Consider the following 8,717-nt stretch of genomic DNA (forward strand, 5'->3'; position numbering starts at 1 on the left):
GAAGCTGGTTGAGAGAATAGCAAGAGTGTGCAAAGCTGTCATCAAGGCAAAGGGTGGCTCCTTTGAAGAATCTCAAATATTTGTTTAACACTTTTTTGGTTACTACAGGATTCTATATGTGTTATTTCAGAGTTTTGATGTATTCACTATTAATCCACAATGTAAACTCAGCAAAAAAAGAAACTTCCTCTCACTGTCAACTGCGTTTATTTTCAGCAAACTTAACATGTGTAAATATTTGCATGAACATAACAAGAGTCATCAACTGAGACATAAACTGAACAAGTTCCACAGACATGTGACTAACAGAAATGGAATAAAAGTAACAGTCAGTATCTGGTGTGTCCACCAGCTGTATTAAGTACTGCAGTGCATCTCCTCCTCATGGACTGCACCATATTTGCCAGTTCTTGCTGTGAGATGTTATCCTACTCCTCCACCAAGGCACCTGCAAGTTCCTGGAAATTTCTGGGGGGGAATGGCCCTAGCCCTCACCCTCCGATCCAACAGGTCCCAGACGTGCTCAATGGGATTAAGATCCGGGCACTCCGCTGGCCATGGCAGAACACTGACATTCCTGTCTTGCGGGAAATCATGCACAGAACGAGCAGTATGGCTGGTGGCATTGTCATGCTGGAGGGTCATGTCAGGATGAGCCCGCAGGAAGGGTACCACATGAGGGAGGAGGATGTCTTCCCTGTAACACACAGCATTGAGATTGCCTGCAATTACAACAAGCTCAGTCCGATGATGCTGTGACACACCGCCACAGACCATGATGGACCCTCCACCTCCAAATCGATCCCGCTCCAGAGTACAGGCCTCGGTGTAAGGCTCATTCCTTCGACGATAAACGTGAATCCGACCATCACCCCTGGTGAGACAAAACCGCGACTGGTCAGTGAAGAGCACTTTTTGCCAGTCCTGTCTGGTCCAGCGACAGTGGGTTTGTGCCCACAGGATGACGTTGTTACCAGTGATGTCTGGTGAGGACCTGCCTTACAACAGGCCTACAAGCCCTCAGTCCAGCCTCTCTCAGCCTATTGCGGACAGTCTGAGCACTGATGGAGGGATTGTGCGTTCCTGGTGTAACTCGGGCAGTTGCTGTTGCCATCCTGTACCTGTCCCACAGGTGTGATGTTTGGATGTACCGATCCTGTGCAGGTGTTGTTACACGTGGTCTTCACTGCGAGGACGATCAGCTGTCCATCCTGTCTCCCTGTAGCGCTGTCTTAGGCATCTCACAGTGTGGACATTGCAATTTATTGCCCTGGTCAAATCTGCAGTCCTCATGCCTCCTTGCAGCATGCCTAAGGCACGTTCACGCAGATGAGCAGGGACCCTGGGCATCTTTCTTTTGGTGTATTTCAGAGTCAGTAGAAAGGCCTCTTTAGTGTCCTAAGTTTTCATAACTGTGACCTTAATTTTCTACCATCTGTAAGCTGTTAGTATCTTCATGACCGTTCCACAGGTGCATGTTCATTAATTGTTTATGGTTCATTGAACAAGCATGGGAAACAGTGTTTAAACCCTTTACAATGAAGAAACGGGTTGAAAAAGGGAAGTTTCTTTTTTTGCTGAGTTTAGAAAATAGTAAAAATAAAGAAAACCCTTGAATGAGTAGGTCTGTCCAAACTTTTTACTGGTAATGTATGTGTGTATATAAATAATTTGTATTTATGTTCCGACCCTCGAAATCGGCCCGGCTAAATCTAGGTGATGATCCCTGGGCTATGGGGTGTGTGCTGAGATTTAGTCAAATGAATGCACTGATAACAGGCTAGAACAAAAACCAAGTGAGTCCCCTATCGCCTGATTTATCAGCTAACAACATGCTGCCATGTTTGTTGTTAGTAACATACTGTAGTTTCAATGAGCTCCACCCATACAAGGTGGCTTTCAGCTATACCTTAGTGCATTCCTGGATGTCTGCCAGCCAGGTCACAAGGGGCTTGTCCAAGCAGAGGAGAGGTAGCTGGTCATGGCTACAAGAGATCCAGCTTTTGTCAAATTAACGTCTGATTTGACATTTCGTAGCAGGTTAGGAGAATTTACGGAGCAGGTTATGAGAATTAATGTAGCAGGTTAGGATAATTCGGTTATGGTTAGGAAAAGGGTTAAGGTTAGGATTAGCAACAACAAACAAAAAAACTTTTGATTTAATTTGACAAAAGCTGGATCTCTTCTAGCCATAACCAAGGTAGCTAGCTGTCAGGGAGACCAACATGAGTGTTTACCCAGCTCTTGCTCTTATCTAACACCTAAGCCTACTACATGGTGACTTAGCAAATACTCTTTGAGCTGTCTTTATCTGTGTCTCAGATGTGGCCCATAGAGGTAACCTATACATGATGCAATGCAGCGCTTCCCTTTCTTAGGGCGTTTTCACACATAGTTTTGAGCTATAGTTTGAATCTTGAGTTCGACTATTTTCATTTGGTTCGGTTGGTTTAACATTGCGAAATGTCAAAATAACAAACAATTCTGAAACAAAACCACGTGTCCATGCAAGTAATTTGTTCATTGAACAAAAATGCTCACCTTAAATCCATTTATGATTATCATGAAGCGTCACTGCTGTGTCCCAATCTTCATTTTACATTCACTTTGGTCTTCCAACATGCCGGAGCAAACAGCGCAATAGTCACTCTAACTGCGACGTGAATAGGCTATATCTCCGGTATAGCCCTAGTCTCCCCTAATCTCTAAATACCCTGAGTATCCAAAATAAAATTTCCAAGTGAATATCACCATCTCATAGATTATCTGATCAAACGTCCATTCTATAGCTAGTTAGCTATGGAGATAGCAATTTGATTACTCTGATCAAGGTCCCGTGTGGCTAAATTTCTAGATCAATGAGCTTGCAGCACCAGGGTTGGGGGTTCGATTCCCACGGCGGACCAATATTAAAATGTATGCTACTGTAAATTGCTCTGGATAAGAGCGTCAGCTAAATTTACACATTAAAAGCCAAACTACTCTCTTTGACATATGTATTGTTACAACCTTACCAGTAAACTCTCCAAGTTTAACGCTGACTTCGGGTCTCTGATCATGAATTCCAACTTTTTCAGCCGGCTGTCCAGCCTTTTCTCCGCTCCCGACGACATGATAACAATTTAGTGAATCCAGGTCCGTTAATGGTATGTGATGGCAAACTGAAATGTTCGGACAACAAACTTGTCAATACCTGCCGTGGCCCTTTAAAACGCGGGCGGACAGCGCTCGAGACAACTCAATAATTTTGCTGCAGGTTGTTTGAATGAGCAATAAAAACTGACAGCTCCACTGAACACGCGCTGTTTTGACGGTATAAACGGGTTAATCATTTATTTTCAGTGTTCTCTCAACGTATTATTCGGCATTAAAGTTGTTTTTCAAACTCAAATCCTGACAGAATCTCCCCGAGTAGAATTCACTCATTCATTTGGTGGTGCTTATCATATGACAGTGTCGACTGCTGCAACCTTGTTGAACTCCTGCACTCTGCTCAGCATGACTCAACTATTATCTTGGTGTAAATACAAAGTTTCTTAATTGACAGGAATTCCTCTCCTCTTATCTCATTGATTGATTTTACCGTCACAGCTCATACTCGCCATAACTTTCAATAGTTTTGGAACGCTCATGTGTACCATAAAGCACGGACAAATCCCAATGTCTTTTGCATGTCTTTTATTGGGGTCCTGATTTAGACGTCTATGTTTGGTTTGGATTTGGTATGGTCCGAACAGGTCTATATTTGCCATATATCACAAACCCCCAAAGTGCCTTACTGTTATTATAAACATTATAAGCAGTAAAAATACATGTTTTGTCATACCTGTGGTATATGGACTGATATACCATGGCTGTCAGCCAATCAGCATTCAGGGCTTGAACCAGCCAGTTTATAATACAGTATAATGTACTGTCTTGTAACCTACTTTACTCTCTCTGATGTACTCTACTCTGCTGAACTAAACTGTACTCTACTCTACTGAATTAAACTGTACTGTACCCTACTCTACTGAATTAAACTGCACCATACTGTACTCTACTGAATAAAACTACAGTCCCGTGCCGTACCATACTGTACTGTACTCCACTGTACTTTACTATGCTCTACTGTACTGAACTGTGCCATACTGTATTGTGCTGTTCAAACTTGTGAAACAAAGTCTAGACGTTCAGACTTGGTACTTGTTTTGGGGCGGAGCTCATTAGAATAATATGTAGAATGTTTTGCAAGTGTTTGTTTTACATTTACATTTTGGTCATTCAGAAAACGCTATTATCCAGAGCGACTTACAGTCAGTGCATTCAACTAAGGTAGATAAACAACAACAAATCTCAGTCATAGCAAGAAAAAATATTTTTGAACTGTTACTGAGAATGTTATTGTAGTGAAAGTAGTCTGTTGTTTTATTCAGTAGATTGGAATCCTTAGGAAATCATCGCATCGCTGGCAGTTTTAAAGCTTTTGAAAAATATAGCTTAAGTGCAGGTGACAGATGGGTGCAATAATAATTATATTATATGTTGAAATCTCTTCTCTCCTACATTAAATGGATTTTAAAAGTATTATTGTGATATAATACTTACTTCAATGAGAATGCATGTGTAGAATCAATGACCAAAAAATATGTATTTTCAACGTCTGTAGAAAACTTTCATTCAGAACTGAAAAATAACTGATTTAAACATCGGGAAATACACATTTTCAAAGTCTGGAAAATACATAATTTCAACTTTAATTCAGAATAGGAAATTATGTTGATTTCACTAGCCGGAAAATACATATTTTAAACATCCGGAAAAGTCGTATTTTCCCCTTTCATGCAGAACCTAAAATGAACCTAACTTCAACGTCTGGAAAATATGTATTTTCAATGTAATTTTGCTTACTTGGTAGCCCGTGAGTCTTCTCTAGCCTGTAATAGGCTATAAAAAGCTGATGACATACAGTATTTGTGGCTCAAAATAACTTTTTTATTCGTGCTATCTTATTGGTGAATGATGACTATAATAATCCTTAGGCTTTAGGCTACTTAAGCATGCATCATTTGTCCAGTTGTCCACTTCTGATTGTGCCCACATTTTTAGACGTGTAGACCATAAAAAAAACATTGTGATCACCACCAGAGGTAGTCAGGGGCCCTGTAGAGACAACAGTTAAAGAGGTTTTGTATCATTTCAGTCAGTAGTTTTGAAAGATCTCACAAGCCAAAATGGGTACCTGAAAATTGTGTGCAATTGTGTACAACGTCATCCATCATTCTACAATGCGAATTGTAGAATGGCGCTGGAGGGGATGGCTGATGTTTTAAGTGCTCCTAACCAACTGTGTTATTTTGTTCTTTTTTTGTGTTTGTATCTTTTTTTAAACTTATTTTGTACATAATGTTGCTGCTTCCGTCTCTTATGACCGAAATAACTTCTGGACATCAGAATAGCGATTACTCATCATGAACTGGTAGAAGCTTTTTCCTTTTAACGAGTCCGACGTGAAGGATATACTGCTTTCCCGGGAATACACCCAAATCACCGTCATTTGCGTGAAGAGAAGATGGAGAAAAAGGGGGCGGAGGTTGGTCTGTCTTCTGAGAATTCGTAGGCGAGTGAGTAAACCCCCACTGCCATCTGTTCTATTGGCAAACATGCAATCATTTGAAAATAAAATCGATGACCTCCGAGCAAGATTAAACTACCAACGGCACATTAAAAACTGTAATATTTTATGTTTCACCGAGTCGTGCCTGAACATGAACAACATACAACATTTTATTCTGTATCGGCAGGATAGAACAGCAGCCTCTGGTAAGACAAGGGGTATGGGGTCTATGTATATTTGTAAACAACAGCTGGTGCACGATATCTAAGGAAGTCTTGAGGTTTTTCTCGCCTGAGGTAGAGTATCTCATGATAAGTCGTAGACCACACTATATACATAGAGAGTTTTCATCTGTATTTTTCATAGCTGTCTACATACCACCACAGACCAATGCAGACCGCACTCAATGAGCTGTATAAGGCCATAAGCAAACAGGAATATGCTCATCCAGATGGGCGCTCCTAGTGACTTTAATGCAGGGAAACTTAAATCAGTTTTATCAAATTTCCACTAGCATGTAAAAATGTGCAACCAGAGGGAAAGAAACTCTACACCACCTTTACTCCACACACAGACGCGTACAACGCTCTCCCTCGGCCTCCATTTGGTAAATCTGACCATAATTCTATCCTCCTGATTCCTGCTGACAAGCAAAAATTAAAGCAGGAAGCACCAGTGACTCAGTCAATAACAAATGGTCAGATGAAGCAAATGCTAAGCTACAGGACTTTTTGCTAGCACAGACTGGAATATGTTCCGGGATCATTCTGGTGGCATTGAGGAGTACACCACATCAATCACTGGCTTCATCAATAAGTGCATCGATGACGTTGTCCCCACAGTGACTGTACATACATACCCCAACCAGAAGCCATGGATTACAGGCAACATCCGCACTGAGCTAAAGGGTTGAGCTGTCGCTTTCAAGGAGCAGGACTCTAACAATACAGGACTAAGATTGAATTGTACTACACCGGCTCCGACGCTCGTCGGATGTGGCAGGGCTTGCAAACAATTACAGAATACAATGAGAAGCACAGCCGAGAGCTGCCCAGTGACACGAGCCTACCAGATGAGCTAAATTACTTCTATGCTGGCTTCAAGGCAAGTAACACTGATACATGCACGAGAGCACCAGTTGTTCTGGAAGACTGTGTGATCACGCTCTCCACAGCTGATGTGAGTCAGACTTTTAAACAGGTCAACATTCACAAGGCCGCAGGGCCAGGCGGACAACCAGGTCGTGTACTGCGAGCATGTGCTGACCAACTGGCAAGTGTCTTCACTGACATTTTAAACTTCTCCCTGTCCACGTCTGTAATACCAACATGTTTTAAGCAGACCACCATAGTGCCTGTGCCCAAGAACACTAAGGTAACCTGCCTAAATGACTACTGACCCATAGCTCTCACGACTGTAGCCATGAAGTGCTTTGAAAGGCTGGTCATGGCTCACATCAACACCATTATCCCAAAAACCCTAGACCCACTCTAATTTGCATACCATACTACCCCCCCCCCCCCTTTACACCACTGCTACTTTCTGTTGTCATCTATGCATAGTCACTTTAATAACTTTACCTACATGTACATACTACCTCAACTAACCGGTGCCCCCGCACATTGACACTGTATCGGTAGCCCCCCCTCCCCCAGTATATAGTCTCGCTATTGTTATTTTACTGCTGCTTTTTAGTTACTTGTTACTTTTATCTCTAATTCTTATCTGTATTTTTTTTTAACTGCATTGCTGGTTACGGGCTCGTAAGTAAGCATTTCACTGTAAGGTCTACACCTGTTGTGTTCAGCGCATGTGACTGCGTGAATCAGGCCTTCATGGTTGAATTGCTGCAACGAAACCACTACTAAAGGACACCAATAGAAAGAAGAGACTTGCGTTGGGCAAGAAACACCAGCCATGGACATAAGACCGTGGGAATCTGTCCTTTGGTCTGATGAGTCCAAATTTACGATTTTTGGTTCCAACCACCGTGTCTTTGTGAGACACAGAGTAGGTGGAAGGATGATCTCTGCATGTGCGGTTCCCACAGTGAAGCATGGAGGAGGAGGTGTGATGGTATGGGGGTGCTTTGCTAGTGACACTGTCAGTGATTTATTTAGAACTCAAGGCACACTTAACCAGCATGGCTACCACAGCATTCTGCAGCGATACGCCATCCCATCTGGTTTATGCTTAGTGGGACTATCATTTGTTTTACAAGGGTTATTTTGTAAGGGCTATTTGACCAAGAAGAAGAGTGATGGATTGCTGCATCAGATGACCTGGCCTCCACAATCCCCTGACCTCAACCAAATTGAGATGTTTTGGATGAGTTGGGCCGCGGAGTGAAGGAAAAGCAGCCAACAAGTGCTCAGCATATGTGGGAACTCCTTCAAGACTGTTGGAATAGCATTTCAGGTGAAGCTGAATGAGAGAATGCCAAGACTGTGCAAAGCTGCCATCAAAGCAAAGGGTGTCTACTGAAGAATTTCAAATATAAAATATATTTTGATTTGTTTAGCAATTTTTTGGTTTCTATATGATTCCATATGTGTTGTTTCATAATTCAAGTGTAAACTTATCTCGATTGTCATTTAAATCACTTAGGGCTTAAATGACGGTCTAAGGTACTGCATCAGTGCTAGGTGGCACTACAGACATCCTGGTTTGAATCCAGACTGTATCACAACCAGCTGTGATTGTGCGATGCACAATTGGCCCAGCGTCGTCCGGTGTAGGCTGTCATTATATATACGAATTTGTTCTTTACCTACTTGCCTAGTTAAATAAATTAAAAAATGACCATTTATATCATCATTATACCGGCGTCTAATGTCATTTATAGGTAGCCCCATCAATTTATGACATCAAAAGGCCTAACTGTTCAAGTAAATACATTCACATTATTTTGAAAGAATATCTGTCAAATAATTTGCATTTCAGGGAGGCACCAGGAAATCTGGTCACAATGCAGACACAGTGGACTGATACCAGACACATTTAAATATCACGTGTAGACGCAACAAACCTTGATCACATGGTGATTGGATCATGTTAATCCAATCCCGAAACCACATGTAAGTGCAAGGTGTAAATGAGTCTTCTTTTTATCGCTTCATCT

At 41.9% G+C, this 8,717-nt stretch overlaps 1 long non-coding RNA gene across 1 annotated transcript in view; it reads right to left on the bottom strand.

Moving 5' to 3' along the window:
- LOC145879871 (uncharacterized) overlaps window positions 1–3,435 on the bottom strand; it is a 30,645-nt gene extending 27,210 nt beyond the window's left edge. The window contains exon 1 of the long non-coding RNA XR_014392693.1: window positions 3,015–3,435. This is a non-coding gene — a long non-coding RNA (uncharacterized LOC145879871). The remainder of the gene's footprint in view (window positions 1–3,014) is intronic.
- Between the last annotated feature and the right edge of the window lie 5,282 nt (window positions 3,436–8,717).

Source organism: Salmo salar, chromosome 06 (assembly GCF_965601325.2).
Source record: "Salmo salar chromosome 06, fSalSal1, whole genome shotgun sequence".
Classification (NCBI taxonomy): Eukaryota; Metazoa; Chordata; class Actinopteri; order Salmoniformes; family Salmonidae; genus Salmo; species Salmo salar.